The following is a 15,552-nucleotide window of genomic DNA, read 5'->3' on the forward strand; positions in this document are numbered from 1 at the left end:
ACCCCAGAGGAAAAGATGTAAATCAATCAATAAGTAAAAAAATAAAATCATTCCCCGTATCGTTGTTGTCTCCCTCCCTCCATGCTGTGCCTTGCCTTCTGGCCTGCCCCCCGGTGTTATCTTTGGGCCGGCTCCCTCTTCCTCAGTGCTGCAGTGCACAAAGCCGTGGGCAGCGGCTCCTCACGCATCCCGTGCCTCATCTGGAAGCCTTCCCTCTGACATTGCGACGTCAGAGAGAAGGCTTCCGGCTGAGGTGCAGGACAAGCGTAGGAGCTTCTGCCCACAGCTTTGTGCACTGCAGCACTGAGGAAGAGGGAGCCGGCCCGAAGACAACGCCGCATCGATCGCACTGTGGACCAGTGGCTGAAGAGCACTGTTTGGGGCCCTGTGGACCGGCAGAAAATTTCCACGGACCGGCACCTGTCCAATGACCGGCGGTTGAAGAACACTGCTGTAGACAATCAGCCGGCTCCTGGACCTCTTCCCTGCTGCCACCCCCTTCTGGCATCTTAGGGCCCATCTGGAGGTCCTTTGCACGTGCACAGTCGTGCACTTCAGGATGCCTCAAGCCACGACCATTACGTTTAGTGTGCCGCGGCTCGAGAAAGTTTGCGGGACACTGTTCTAAACCATCGTGCACAAGGATTGCAGCAGGATGGTTTACAGGCTATGGGGCCCTTTTGCTAAGCTCTGTTAACAAAGTGGCCTTAGGCGTTCTTACGTGTGTCATTCCCACGCGTTAAGGTCATTTGTACCACATGGTGTCAGGTCAAAAGCGCGCCGGGACAAAGGCGCGTGCAGACAATTGAGAGCATCGCGGAGGCACGTGCCGCAGAAAATTACAGTTTTTAGGGCTCCGACTGGGGGTTGTGGGGGGGGAACCCCCCCACTTTACTTAACAGAGATCGCGCCGCGTTGTGGGGGCGTTGTGGGGGGTGTGGGGGGTTGTAACCCCCCACATTTTACTGAAAACTTCACTTTTTCCCTGTTTTTAGGGAAAAAGTTAAGTTTACAGTAAAATGTGGAGGGTTACAACCCCCCAAATCCCCCACAATGCCGGCGCGATCTCTATTAAGTAAACTGGGGGGGCTCCCCAACAAAACCCCCCGTCGGAGCCCCTAAATACTGTAATTTTCTTCAGCGCGCGCCTCCGTCTTGCGTTCAGTTGTCGGCGCGCGCCTTTGTCTTTCGCGGGGTTGTCTATGAACCATTTATTGCAAGCTATGATATTACATCACCCACATTGCCCGTTAAGATCTGAGATGGCGATCCACTTGTCACTAGATGGAATGCAGCTGAGACTGGGACGAAGGCAATTTCAATAGAAGGGCTGAAATTGTTGAACAACGTAATTGGACAGTTAAGAATGATGGACAATATAGAAAATTTTAAAAAGCTGCTGAAAGCCACCTTATTTGTGGAAGTGGGTTTTTTTGAACATATGCCCCCTCCTTCGCAAAGCCGCCCTAGCGTTTTTCGTGCCAGCCGCAGCGGTAAGAGTTGGGACGCTCATAGGAATTCTATGAGCATCGGAGCTGTTACGGCGGCGGCCGGCGCTAAAAAACGCAAGTGCGGCTTTGTGAAGGAGGGGGGATAGTCAGATTTGAATAGCAGGAGATAAGAGACAAGTAGCAACATATGATTTTTAAATGTTGTTTGTGTTTTTAATGTTACTATGTTTATTTTAAAAAATTTATGTTGCAATCCACTTAGTTTTTAAGCAGACAATCAGGGCCGGATTTAGATGAAAAGAGGCCCTAGGCTATTCCACTTATGAGGCCTTTTCACCTCCCATTTTTAAGTTTGTAAATTACATGAGAGATAATAAAATACATCATTACTGTGATATATATCAATATGTTAAATGAAACATGTTGTTATTGGTACTAACCTTTATAAAAAATGTGACACGGATAATAAAAAAAAAAAAGTCGAGAACACTTATTTGGACATTTATTCTCAGCACCATATATAGTACTTGTAACAATAACTAATCAAACATAACACACAACATTGCCCCTTCCTATGTCCATAGTGCCCCCAGTGCGTCCTTCCTCACCTCACCCCCCCTTCGATGCCCGCCTGCCTCCCATCCCCCTTCCATTGAACACCCCCCATGCCATCCTGCCTGCCTGCCTTCCATTAACCCCCCCCCACCTCCCCTCCGATGCCAGCCTGCCTGCCTCCCATCCCCCTTCCACTGAAACCCCCCACCCCACCCACCCCCCCGATGCCAGTCTTGGCCTCCCTGTCCTGACAGATCCACGTTTTGCCTCTCTCCCAGCGGGGCGATCCTCCTCCCAGGGCGAGAAAAAGAAAGGGAGAAGCCGAGTCGGTGCCCCGTTGCGGCCGGAGCCGGTTCTGATCCCGAAGCGTAGAATTTCTCCTTATTTTTGGTTCAGTGTTTTAGTGTTCACTGTTTTTAGAATAGTGTAATTTTAATTTTGCTAACAATTTGAATGTAGGCCCCTCTTGATCTTGAGGCCCTAGGCTGTAGCCTACTTAGCCTATAGGAAAATCCGGCCCTGCAGACAATGGGCTCCTTTTGCTAAGGTGCATTAGGGCCTTAACGCGTGGAACAGCATGCATTAAATTGCCACGCACGCCAGACCTTAATGCCAGCATTGAACTGGCGTGAGTTCTAGCTACGTAGCGCGGGTTTAGCGTGCGCTAAAATCCTGCATGCGCTAAAAACGCTAGTGCGCCTTTGTAAATTCGCTCAATGAAAAAATTTTTATGCCCAAAATCCCTGAATATATTGATATACTCAGTCATTTCAAAGATTGACTATTGTAATGCCTTATTTAAAGGAATAGCCCCAAAAGAAATCAAACGCTTACAAATTATACAAAATGCCTCGATTAAAATGATTGAAAACGCTAAGAAATTCGATCACGTTATGCCTTTGCTTGGGAAAGCACATTGGCTGCCGGTTATATATCGCATAACATACAAATTAAATTTACTCACTTTCAAATCTATAATGTTTAAAACTCCAGCATTTATTTATAAATTTTTAATCCCCTACAATACTTCGAGAGTATTACGATCAACTGAACGACACTTATTAGTTGTTCTGTCGTTAAAAATTATTGGTACACGACGTCACTCCATTTTTTCAGTTACGGCTCCTCAAGCCTGGAACGCCTTGCCAATTTATTTGAGAGAGGAAAGAATGCTAGATAAATTTAAGAGCAAACTTAAGGGATTCCTTTTCAAAGACGCTTTTAGTGACTAATTGAATTTTTTCTTTTTTACATCTTATATTAAATTTCTCCCCTTTTCCTAATGTTTTTAACATTAAATGTTTCTTTTATATTGAATTGTATTTCTCCCCATAATTTTACCCTTCTTTGATCATACATGTTAATCAGCCTTGTTGCCTTTGTCTAGTCATGTGATTTTATGTTATTTTAACTTGTTTAATATACCGTACTCTGCCTGATCACTTCCTCCGGTAGCACATTCGGTCGTGGACACTTGGAATGCGCTACCGGAGGAAGTGATCAGGCAGAGTACGGTACAGGGATTCAAACAGGGATTGGACGGATTTCTGAGGGATAAAGGGATCGTGGGATACTGAGAGAGGTGCTGGGATGTAACACAAGTATAGAAAGCTAACCAGGTAATAAGTATAGAAACCCAACCAGGTCGTGCATGGGCAAGACCAGAGGGTTAGGACTTCGATGGGAAGATAGGACTCAATGGGAAACCAAGGTGGCAAGGGGGCCCCTTCTGGTGATTCAGACAGGTCGTGACCTGTTTGGGCCGCCGCGGGAGCGGACTGCCGGGCAGGATGGACCTATGGTCTGACCCGGCGGAGGCACTGCTTATGTTCTTATGTTCTTAATATTAAGTTCTTTTAGTTTGTATGTTTACCCTAACTTTGTAACTTATAGATGTACATCGCTTAGAACCTGGAATAGGCGATTTATCAAATCTTATAATAAACTTGGAAACTTGGTAAAAGGAGCCCTAGAAGTCTTTTAAATAAATAAAAGAAATGTGTTCAGCGTTCTTATGTTTGGCCTTAAATCTGACCCAAAGTGCTGAGTACACTTTTCTTTAAACTTTTCGATTTGGTTTGGTTTTTTCGGATCTTATCAGATAATTGTGAAAGCTCTCTCTCTCGCCTGCAAGAATATGATTAACCAGCAAAACAAGAAAGTTTGTTCATAGGTTATCTGTTTTGAGGACTGGCACAGACACAGTGAAAGTATTATGTAACCTAGACTATAGCAAAACAGTGAAGGAAATATTCAGGTTACTGGACGATTTCAATGCTGGAATGGTCAGGCATGGAGCGACGGAGAGGCAGAAAAAAATACACCGTGGAATATGTAACTCTGCGCGAGTCAGTACTTTAATTCTCTCGCTCCAACTGGATTATCCAATCTTCCCTCAAATCTGACATTTTTAGAAACTATTGTAAGTTCTCACTTGGCAGAAAGGAAGGAAATTAAAATCCGGCCTATGCAAAGTCGTTAAAAAAATGTCAAAATGTCCTCCCTCCCCCATGAACATATTCAACTCTGACCCAACTTGACTTGAAGCAACTAGATGAAAGGAACAAGGTCTGGAATTGGCAGTCGAGGAGAAGGGTACAGCTAAGAGCAGTTTATCTGAGGAATGGACTGGAGTTCTCGGGGAGGCGTATAAAGGAGAGAGAAGAGAGGAGAGATATTGAGGGGCAGCCCATTTTGAAGAAAGTTCCCATACCTTCCATGAAAACACTGATCAAACAGAATCTTGACACAATCCTCGACGAAGAAAAACTGTGTGATCCACACCAACACGGGTTCACCCAGGGTAGATCCTGCCAATCTAATCTGATTAGCTTTTTTGACTGGGTTACTAGACAACTGGACGCCGGAGAGTCACTGGACGTGGTATATTTGGACTTCAGTAAAGCATTTGATAGCGTCCCTCATCGAAGATTACTGAACAAGCTGAAATCGATAGGATTAGGAGACACTCTAACTACATGGGTTGGGGATTGGCTGAGCGGTAGACTTCAGAAGGTGGTGGTGAACGGTACCCCATCCGAAGCATCGGACGTGATCAGTGGAGTGCCGCAGGGCTCGGTCCTGGGCCTGATTCTATTTAACTTATTCATAAGAGATATGACGCAAGGACTTAGAGGAAGGGTATCACTGTTCGCCGACGATGCCAAACTTTGCAACATAGTAGGCAAAAGCTTATTACCTGATAATATGACACACGACCTACTGTTGCTGGATCAATGGTCAACTACTTGGCAGCTAGGCTTCAATGCTAAAAAATGCAAGATAATGCACCTGGGTAAGAGAAACCCGCGTAGAATTTATGTACTAAATGGTGAGACCTTGGTTAGGACCACGGCGGAATGCGACCTAGGGGTGATCATTAGTGAGGACATGAAGGTTGCCAATCAAGTGGAGAAGGCTTCCTCCAGGGCAAGACAAATGATGGGGTGTATCCGCAGAGGTTTCGTCAGCAGGAGACCTGAAGTTATGATGCCGTTGTACAGAGCCATGGTGAGGCCTCACTTGGAGTACTGTGTTCAGTTTTGGAGACCACACTACCGAAAGGACGTGCTGAGGATCGAGTCGGTTCAGCAAACGGCCACCAGGATGGTCTTGGGGCTCAAGGATCTCACGTATGAAGAAAGATTAAAAAAATTGCGGCTGTACTCACTTGAGGAAAGAAGAGAACGGGGAGATATGATTGAAACATATAAGTACATCACGGGATGCATCGAGTCAGAAGATGATATCTTCTGGCTCATGGGACCCTCGACCACGAGAGGGCATCCGCTGAAAATCAGGGGAGGGAAGTTTCATGGCGACTCCAGGAAGTACTTCTTCACCGAAAGAGTAGTGGATCATTGGAACAGACAGGCCAGCAGCGTGACGGATTTTAAGAGAAAATGGGATACTCACGTGGGATCTTTAAGGGAGTAAATTCAGGGGAGGGAATACTTGGAATGGGCAGACTTGGTGGGCTATAGCCCTTTTCTGCTGCTTTTTTCTATGTTTCTACCTTCAGAAGGGGCAAGGGCGAATGCAGAAGTGTTTTTCCACCTTGAGCTGGAAAATGCTGAGAAAACTCTGCTCTTTGGGGGGGGGATCATTTCTTTTTGAAGATAAAACTAAAGGACCATTCTTTATTTTAATCTATAATTATTTATATCTTTGACCAGGCCCATGAGATTAAACAAGCAGCTTTTTTTCTCCAGCAAATCTTCCATTAAACAAACCCCAAAGTACACATTTACATATTATCTTTTCAATCAACAGCCCTCTTTTCAAAACTTTTGCCTAGAGAAAGTCCTTTTGAAAGATATCCCCAAGTACTGAAAAGCCACACCAGAGCAAGGCAGCCAAGATATTGAAAAAGCACAAAATCCCACAGTCATGGTGAATGAACGCTCTTTGCTAAAGATGGTTAATAAAAGCACACATACTGAACTGAATCAAACCACCGTGCGGAACAATCGATGACCTTATTAGAAAATTCTTTAGCAAAATCTAGGCAAAGTGTGACACTGTCTTCATCATAAAGGACTTGTTTCAGAGACAGCTGCTGGCTATTTCCTGGAACCCAGGGATTACCATGTGAATGAATATCGATGTGAAAAGGAAGGGAAGCATAACTTGTACACAGAGCACAGTGAGAATGGGCTCCTCACAAAATCTTACACACACTGACACTACGAGGGTGGTTTGAAAGTTTGGTACAAGAAAAGCAAGTTAAACAACGCAGTCTCTGTCGAGGGCTATACACTTAGTCCAGCGAATGTCAAGTTTATTCGTTTTGTAGGAATAATACGGTAGCTTTTGTCAAACTCTGCAAAATGCTCATGGATGACTTAATGGACTCTGGCACCATCTCATGGAAATTTACCAGACTTTTCAAACCACCCTTATATTTTAGCAATAAAGATGGCAGGTCTCTACCACCTAGACAGTCAATTTTTCCAATACAATTCGCCCTACCCCCATCCTACAAGCTCTGGCCTCATCGGGAGGGTCTTTGAGCCTGCCTGGATGGGAGTGATGTCATCTGCGCAGGCTCAAAGGCCCTCCAGACGTGGCCAGAGCACATAGCAAAGAAAGGAGGCTTTCTGGGGGCGGGGCTGGAGGGCAGAATGGGGCAGGGCTAGATGCAGAACGAAGAGAAATTTGGGCTTTCCCGGATATCTAGTAACCCTACTATATGTTATGGTGGGAAGTCCAAAGTTGGCCAACTTAGGCTGAGTGGCTTAAGAGAGGCACAAAATGACTACATAGGTGATAATTATGTAAAGTTCAAAGTGCTAAGAAACATAGTAACATAGTAGATGACGGCAGATAAAGACCCGAATGGTCCATCCAGTCTGCCCAACCTGATTCAATTTAAATTTAAAATTTTTTTTTTCTTAGCTATTTCTGGGCAAGAATCCAAAGCTCTACTTGGTACTGTGCTTGGGTTCCAACGGCCGAAATCTCCGTTAAAACCTACTCCAGCCCATCTAAACCCTCCCAGCCATCGAAGCCCTCCCCAGCCCATCCTCCACCAAATGGCCATATACAGACACAGACCGTGCAAGTCTGCCCAGTACTGGCCTTAGTTCAATATTTAATATTATTTTCTGATTCTAGATCCTCTGTGTTCATCCCACACTTCTTTGACCTCCGTTTTCCTCTCCACCACCTCTCTCTCTCTTTCTTTCTCTCGCTCTCTTTCTTTCTTTGTCTCTCTTTTTCTTTTTTTTTTTCTCTCTCTCTCTCTCTCTCTTTGTCTTTCTCTCTTTGTCTTTCTCTCTCTTTCTTTCTTTGTCTTTTTCTTTCTTTCTCTTTCTGTCTCTTTTTGTTTCTCTCTCTCATAGTAACATATAGTAGATGATGGTAGATAAAGACCCAAATGGTCCATCCAGTCTGCCCAAACTGATTCAATTTAAATTTTTAAAAAATTTTTCTTAGCTATTTCTGGCCAAGAATCCAAAGCTCTACCCGGTACTGTGCTTGGGTTCCGACTGCCGAAATCTCCGTTAAAACCTACTCCAGCCCATCTACACCCTCCCAGCCATTGAAGCCCTCTCCAGCCCATCCCCCACCAAACAGCCATATACAGACACAGACCGTGCAAGTCTGCCCAGGACTGGCCTTAGTTCAATATTTACTATTATTTTCTGATTCTAGATCCTCTATGTTCATCCCACGCTTCTTTGAACTCAGCCACTGTTTTCCTCTCCACCACCTCTCTCGGGAGCGCATGCCAGGCATCCACCACCCTCTCCGTAAAGTAGAATTTCCTTACATTGCTCTTGAGTCTCCCACTCCTCAACCTCAAATTATGTCCTCTGGTTTTACCATATTCCTTTCTCTGGAAAAGATTTTGTTCTATGTTAATACCCTTCAAGTATTTGAACGTCCGAATCATATCTCCCCTGTCCCTCCTTTCCTCTAGGGTATACATATTCAGGGCTTCCAGTCTCTCCTCATACGTCTTCTGGCACAAGTCTTCTATCATTTTCGTCGCTCTCCTCTGGACCGCTTCAAGTCTTCTTACGTCCTTCACCAGATAGGATGAGAGCAGAAGGGGTGACCTTGAAAAAGTACTGATTCTTGCTACATAGCTTTCTCCAGATCCTTAGCTAGAAGATGCCATGCAGCATTTCTGCCTGCTTTGTCTGCCCTTGGAACTAGATTTTGCTTTTTCTCACTCATGACTCAGTTTAAGACAATACTGCCAGTTAAGGAGTTTTACTTCCAGGAACATTTTTCTGGTCTTTAGAGCTGCCATTTTGACAGTTTGTCTTGGTTCTTGTATGATTCATTGATGAGGGGGAGTGTGATTTTGGGAGGGGTATGAGAATAAGGGCCAGAGCTTTCACAGTGGGCACAAAAAGTGCTTCACCAGCAGCTTTGCTCAGCCCTGGTGTGGTAACTTCCTCTGAGCCTTCCTGTGCTAAGAATACACACGTTCAAGTGAAACTGTCAAGAAAAATTTTTTTTTTTTGTGCTTTGCAGAAAACATAACGGATACATGACACATACCAGTAAAACAAAAAGCAACTACGCTTTTACCAAGAAAAGGAGATGGGACTGATGCTACTAACCTTTCGATTCAATCATGATCAATTCTGGCAGTAGACTGGATTCTTCTGTAGATAAGCACACTCATGTGGGATGTTACATTTCATAGAAACATGATGGCAGATAAAGGCCAAATGACCCATCCACAGCATCCACTATCTCCTCCTCTCCCTATTGGCTAAGGCTCTTAACATTTGCATCTCCTCTCCCTATTGGCTAAGGCTCTTTATACCTGCATTGTGAGATCATAGATCATTATGGTTATAAAAATATGACAGCAGATAAAGGCCAAATGGCCCATCCAGAGTGCCCATCCGCAGCATCCACTATCTCCCCCTGTCCCTATTGGCTAAGGCTTTTTACACCTGCATTGTGATGTCATAGAACTTTATGGTTATAGAAACATATTAACATGATGGCTTATAAAGGCCAAATGGCTTATCTGCAGCATCCACTATCTCCTCCTCTCCCTATTGGCTAAGGCTCTTTATACCTGCATTGTGAGGTCATAGATCATAGATCATTATAGAAACATATTAACATGATGGCAGATAAAGGCCAAATGGCCCATCCAGTCTGCCCATCCGCAGCGTCCACTATCTCCCCCTGTCCCTATTGGCTAAGGTTCTTTATACCTGCATTGTGAGATCATAGATCATTATGGCTATAAACACATGACAGCAGATAAAAGCCAAATGACCTTCTGCAGTAACCATGATTTCTTCCTCTTGCTAAGAGATCCCAATGTGCCTGACCCATGCTTTCTTGAATTCAAACACATTCTTTGTCTCCACCACCTCTATCGGGAGACTATTCCACACGTCTACCACCCTTTCTGTGAAAAAAGTATTTCCTTAGATGACTCCTGAGCCTCTCACCTCTTAACTTCATCCTATGCCCTCTCACTCTGGAGTTTCAATGGAAAGAGACTCATCTCATGTGTACTTATGCCACATAGGTATTTAAATGTCTATCATATCTCCCCTCTCCTACCTTTCCTCCAGAGTATACATATTGAGATCACATCTTTTTTTAAATAATTTAAAAAGAAAACTCCAGAAAGGAACTTCAATGTAGATAGAAAAGACCACTCACCCAAGACCAAACACAAAATCAAACAAATAGTCATACTTGGAGTTTCAGATTAATATGTCTGAGATTCTCAATGTGTCCTTACCAGTGGAGTGGGTACGACCCTTGCAGTCTGTTTTTTCCTTTTGTTGGGTATTTAGGTGGTTATTTAGGGCCTCCAGGGTCTTCTCTGTTTGACCTGAATTACCTTCCGGTGATCCAGCAAATGCATAGGGACCTGTCTGTGTGGAGGGTGTTGTGCTTTTCTGGGCTAGGACAGATAGCGATTGTCAAGATGTTGATCCTGCCTAAACTCTACTGAAAACTAAAACTTAGTTTTATAGACCAGGTCTTCAACCAAAAGGAGCTCGATTCAGTTAACAATGACTTCATTTCCAAAATGTTTGGAAAACAAAAAAAGTTTTCAGAGCTTTCTTGTTTCAAGTCTTGCCCATATGGGTAGGGAGGAAAACATTAGAGGGGGTGCAGAGGGCTTTGTGGCGGTTTAGTTGGGAGGGGAAGGCACTTTGGATTCGGAGGCAGGTTCTATATTTCAGTACTGCGGGGGGGAGGGGGGGAAGGAGGGTCCCTGTTTGCAAAAATATTATCAAATTTCTCTGTTGCACACACTTTTAGAATGGCAAGCGCAGGTCTATAAACCTTGGGTGGCGATTGAGCAGGAGGGTCTGCGCCCCGATACTTTACTCCATTTCCCCTGGGTGAGATGGGGTGAGTTGGATTCAATCTCTACGAACCTTCAGGTTTGGAGACAGATGAGGGCATTATTACTGGATGGACGGAGGTAGTCTTGGAATACCCCCATCCTTCTTAACTGGGAGTATCAGCCTGGTCGGAAGGGCAATGTTTATGTTAGCTGGACTCGCAGGGGACTGGTCTGTGTGGGTCAGCTGGTGGACCTTGCTGGCCGTACAATTAAGAGCTTTGGAGAGCTGCAAGATCGGTATGGCTTAGAGTCTGGTGATTTATAATCCTACCTTCAGGTCAAACATTATATTCAAAGCTCAGGGATGTTACCTGGTTTGTTGCGGGGGAAGTCTCGTTTTGAGAGTATTTTGGAGAAGGGAACTATTTCCCGGATATACCAATGCTTAAACATCCTTACAGATGGGCCGTTGCCATATGATTGCATGGGAGAAGGACTTAGGCAGATTGCTTGCTTTGTCTGACTGGGAGGTTACATGGCGTCAGATAAAACTCCTTGGGTATGGCTTTAAAGCAGGGGTCTCAAAGTCCCTCCTTGAGGGCCACAATCCAGTCGGGTTTTCAGGATTTCCCCAATGAATATGCATGAGATCTATGTGCATGCACTGCTTTCAATGCATATTGGGGAAATCCTGAAAATCCAACTGGATTGCGGCCCTCAAGGAGGGACTTTGAGACCCCTGATATAGAATATGTAAGAGATGTAACCTATACATCAGGGGTCCCCAAAGTCCCTCCTTGTGGGCTGAATCCAGTCAGGTTTTCAGGATTTCCCCAATGAATATGCATGAGATCTATGTGCATGCACTGCTTTCAATGCATATTGGGGAAATCCTGAAAATCCAACTGGATTGCGGCCCTCAAGGAGGGACTTTGAGACCCCTGATATAGAATATGTAAGAGATGTAACCTATACATCAGGGGTCCCCAAAGTCCCTCCTTGTGGGCTGAATCCAGTCAGGTTTTCAGGATTTCCCCAATGAATATGCATGAGATCTATGTGCATGCACTGCTTTCAATGCATGTTCATTGGGGAAATCCTGAAAACCCGACTGGATTGCAGCCCTCAAGGAGGGACTTTGAGATCCCTGCTTTAAAGTATTGATGTGGTGGAATTACACTCCGGTTCAATTTGCAAAATGGAGTGGAGAGACTGATCTTTGCTGACGGGGTAGTGGAGAACGTGGTGGTTATTTCCATATGAGGTCTACCATTTTCTCTGTCAGCGCTCCATCTCTTTGGAATAATATTCTGGTTCCCTTAAGGGAAGAATCAACTCTTCACCATTTTAAGACAAACTTAAAAACATTTCTTTTTCTTGATGCTTTCGAGACCTAAATGCCCTTTTTGGGGCTACATCGTTTTATTCTACTTTTGTTCTTTCCCTATATGTTCTTTTTCGTACTTGATAAATTGTAGTACTACCCTTCTTCCCTTTTTTTCTTTCTGTTTGTTTTTGTATTGTTTTTATAAACCGTCCAATCGGCCTTCTAGGCGGTGAACATTATATTAAAAACATATATGGGATAACTATACATCCTTTAAAGACTCTACACTATGATATGTTTCCACAAGCACTCAGTATAAACAGTATATTATAATAATGCAGGGGTGTCCAATGTCGGTCCTCGAGGGCCGCAATCCAGTCGGGTTTTCAGGATTTCCCCAATGAATATGCATGAGATCTATTAGCATACAATGAAAGCAGTGCATGCAAATAGACCTCATGTATATTCATTGGGGAAATCCTGAAAATCCGACTGGACTGCGGCCCTCAAGGACCGACATTGGACACCCCTGTAATAATGTATTAACAAGGCACTAGGGCAGGGGTAGGGAACTCCGGTCCTAAAGAGCCGTATTCCAGTCGGGTTTTCAGGATTTCCCCAATGAATATGCATTGAAAGCAGTGCATACAAATAGATCTCATGCTTATTCATTGGGGAAATCCTGAAAACCCGGCTGGATTCAGCCCTCAAGGAGGGACTTCGGAGACCCCTGCTTTAAAGGATGTATAGCTATCCCATATATATTTTTAACATAATGTTCACCGCCTAGAAGGCCAATTGGGCGGTTTATAAAATTGTTTAATAAACTTGAAAACTTGACCCGCCCTGGTGTGCAGGGGTTTTGGACCGTGGCCTGACAAATCCGCGCAGGACAATGGCGCCCTGTCAATTGTGGATATTATTTTGTCTTTGTAACCCTCTTTTTTGAGGGGGGAACCCCCCTCCCCACTTAAAATATTCACTTGGTATCTAGTGTTAGGGTAATGTTTAGAGGAGGATTTAATTCTCATCTAAACCTTACCCTAACACTAGCGCAATAGACAGGCCGCCATTGTCCTGCGCTCATTTGTCAGTTTAGCGTTTTGGACTCAGGCCTTTGCCCTCTTTTCATCCATCACAGTTCACGAGGTTCCCTGCCGGTCTATCTCAACCTTCTTACATCATTTTCCTGCGAATCTTGAGGAGGAGGTAGTGGCTTTCTGTAAATTGTTGCTGACTGTGGCTCGCTTGGTGGTTGCTGCATCTTGGAAGCGGACCTCTCCGCCTGATTAGAATTTTCTTGCTCAATAAGTTAGGTGCTTGGCATGCTCTGTATTTCTTAACTGTCTGCCGCCATAAACATATGGGGCATTTTGCACGAATTTGGAATCGATTTGATCGTTAGAGACAAACTCATGCTGTTTGAAGGGTTTGGGGCTGGGTAGGAGGGTAATTTCTAGGTTGTTGTTTTTATGCAAGGGGTAATGAAGAACCCCTGTACTTCCACGTCTATTGGTGTTTCTAATTGCTCATTTGTTATTTGCATATTCTTTTCAATAAAAAAAACATCAATTAAAAACCAGACAAACCATCATAAAAACCATTATCAGCCTTTCCCGGCTGAGGGGGAGATAGGATCGAAGTCTACAAAATCCTGAGTGGAGTAGAACGGGTTTCAAGTGGATCGATTTTTCACTGCATCAAAAATTACAAAGACTAGGGGGACACTCGATGAAGTTACAGGGAAATACTTTAAAAAAAATAAAAAAAAATTTAAATTGAATCAGATTGGGCAGACTGGATGGACCATTCGGGTCTTTATCTGCTGTCATCTACTATGTTACTATGTCACTCAGAGAATAGTTAAGCTCTGGACCACGTGGTAGAGTAGATAGCGTAGCTGGTTTTAAGAAAGGTTTGGACAAGTTCCTGGAGGAAAAGTCCATAGTCTGTTATTGAGAAAGACATGGGGGAAGCCACTGCTTGCCCTGGATCGGTAGCATGGAATGTTGCTACTCTTTGGGGTTCCGGAATCTTTTGCTACTCTTTGGGGATTATGAATGGAATATTGCTACTTCTTGGGTTTTGGCCTGGATTGGCCACCATGAGAACAGGCTACTGTGCTTGATGGACCATTAGTCTGACCCAGTAAGGCTTTATGTTCTTATTAATCTGTTGACCCTGTAGAAGAAATATATTAAAGAAGGCATACGGTTGTAGATAGATCTGCTCCAGCTGTAAGTAAATGCTGCTTTGGAATCCTAACTTATCGTTATTTAGGGCCAGATAGAGCTTTGGCAACCCAGTGAAAACACTGGGGTCCGGATGCTCTAAACCAGTGGTCTCAAATCCGTGGCCTACCAAGTACTATTTTGAGGCCCTCGATATGTTTATCATAATCACAAAAGTAAAATAAGAGTTTCTTGATTATATGTCTCTTTAGCTATAAATTACAATATTATTATTAAGACTTAGCCAAAAGGAAAGATTTATAAATTATAAATAGTTAAATTGTCATTTCTTTAATAAAAATGTGGCCCTGCAAAGGGTTTGAGTTTGAGATCACTGCTCTAAACTCACTGAGCCTGTAACGATCGATGCTAAACCAGTCTCCCGACAACAGCCCCCTGTCAAGGTCAGCAGGAGGGATGCCCACTGCTTCCTACTTTGGCCACCTGGACCCCTCCCTCTATACCCCCACCCCGTATCTTATTCTAAAGGCAGCAGGAGGGATAACCCCCCCACCCCTCCTAATGGCAGGCCCGTCTCTTCATAATGACAGGCTTTCCCTTTCCCAGTGTATTCTGTGATGCGCTGGGAGGGGCCTAAGACACTGATTGGTTCCCATAGGAGGGGCCTTAGGCACCTGAACCAATCAGACCCTCCCATGCCTTTTGACATTCACACAGAATTTACAAGCACCACTTCTAATTAGTGCTAATGATTGCTTAATTGGCACGGATCGTCACTAATTAGTTTGTTAACCAATTAAATTGCACGTGTACGTCGGCAATGTACACAGATTTGCATGCGTAGCTTTGGAGTGTTGAATTTGGGTGGGTGTGTGCAGACAAACGTGTTAAATGAACATGAAAAAAAAAAAAATATGCCCCCCCCCAAATCAGGAGAGACTTGGCTTAGAAATCACTTCCGGGTCGCGGGGCCAGCAAAGGGACGTCGGAGGGAAAGCCAACGCCAGCGCAAGCAGCAGGCCGGAAAAGCTGCTCATACTGGCGAAGATTTTAAGAGGTGGGAAGGGAGGGTGTGAGTGTGGCCTGGGGCTGCAAAAGGAGCGGGAGGTGAAGAGAGTGCAGGGGGGGGGGGGGGGGGGAAGGGCACCTCCTACCCTTGCTAGGCCACGGATGGAGACTGCCCCAACTTTTGTTGGTTGGGCCGAAAACTTTTCGGCAGAAATGCATCAACTGTGTGAA

Source organism: Geotrypetes seraphini, chromosome 11, assembly GCF_902459505.1.
Source record: "Geotrypetes seraphini chromosome 11, aGeoSer1.1, whole genome shotgun sequence".
NCBI lineage: Eukaryota > Metazoa > Chordata > Amphibia > Gymnophiona > Dermophiidae > Geotrypetes > Geotrypetes seraphini.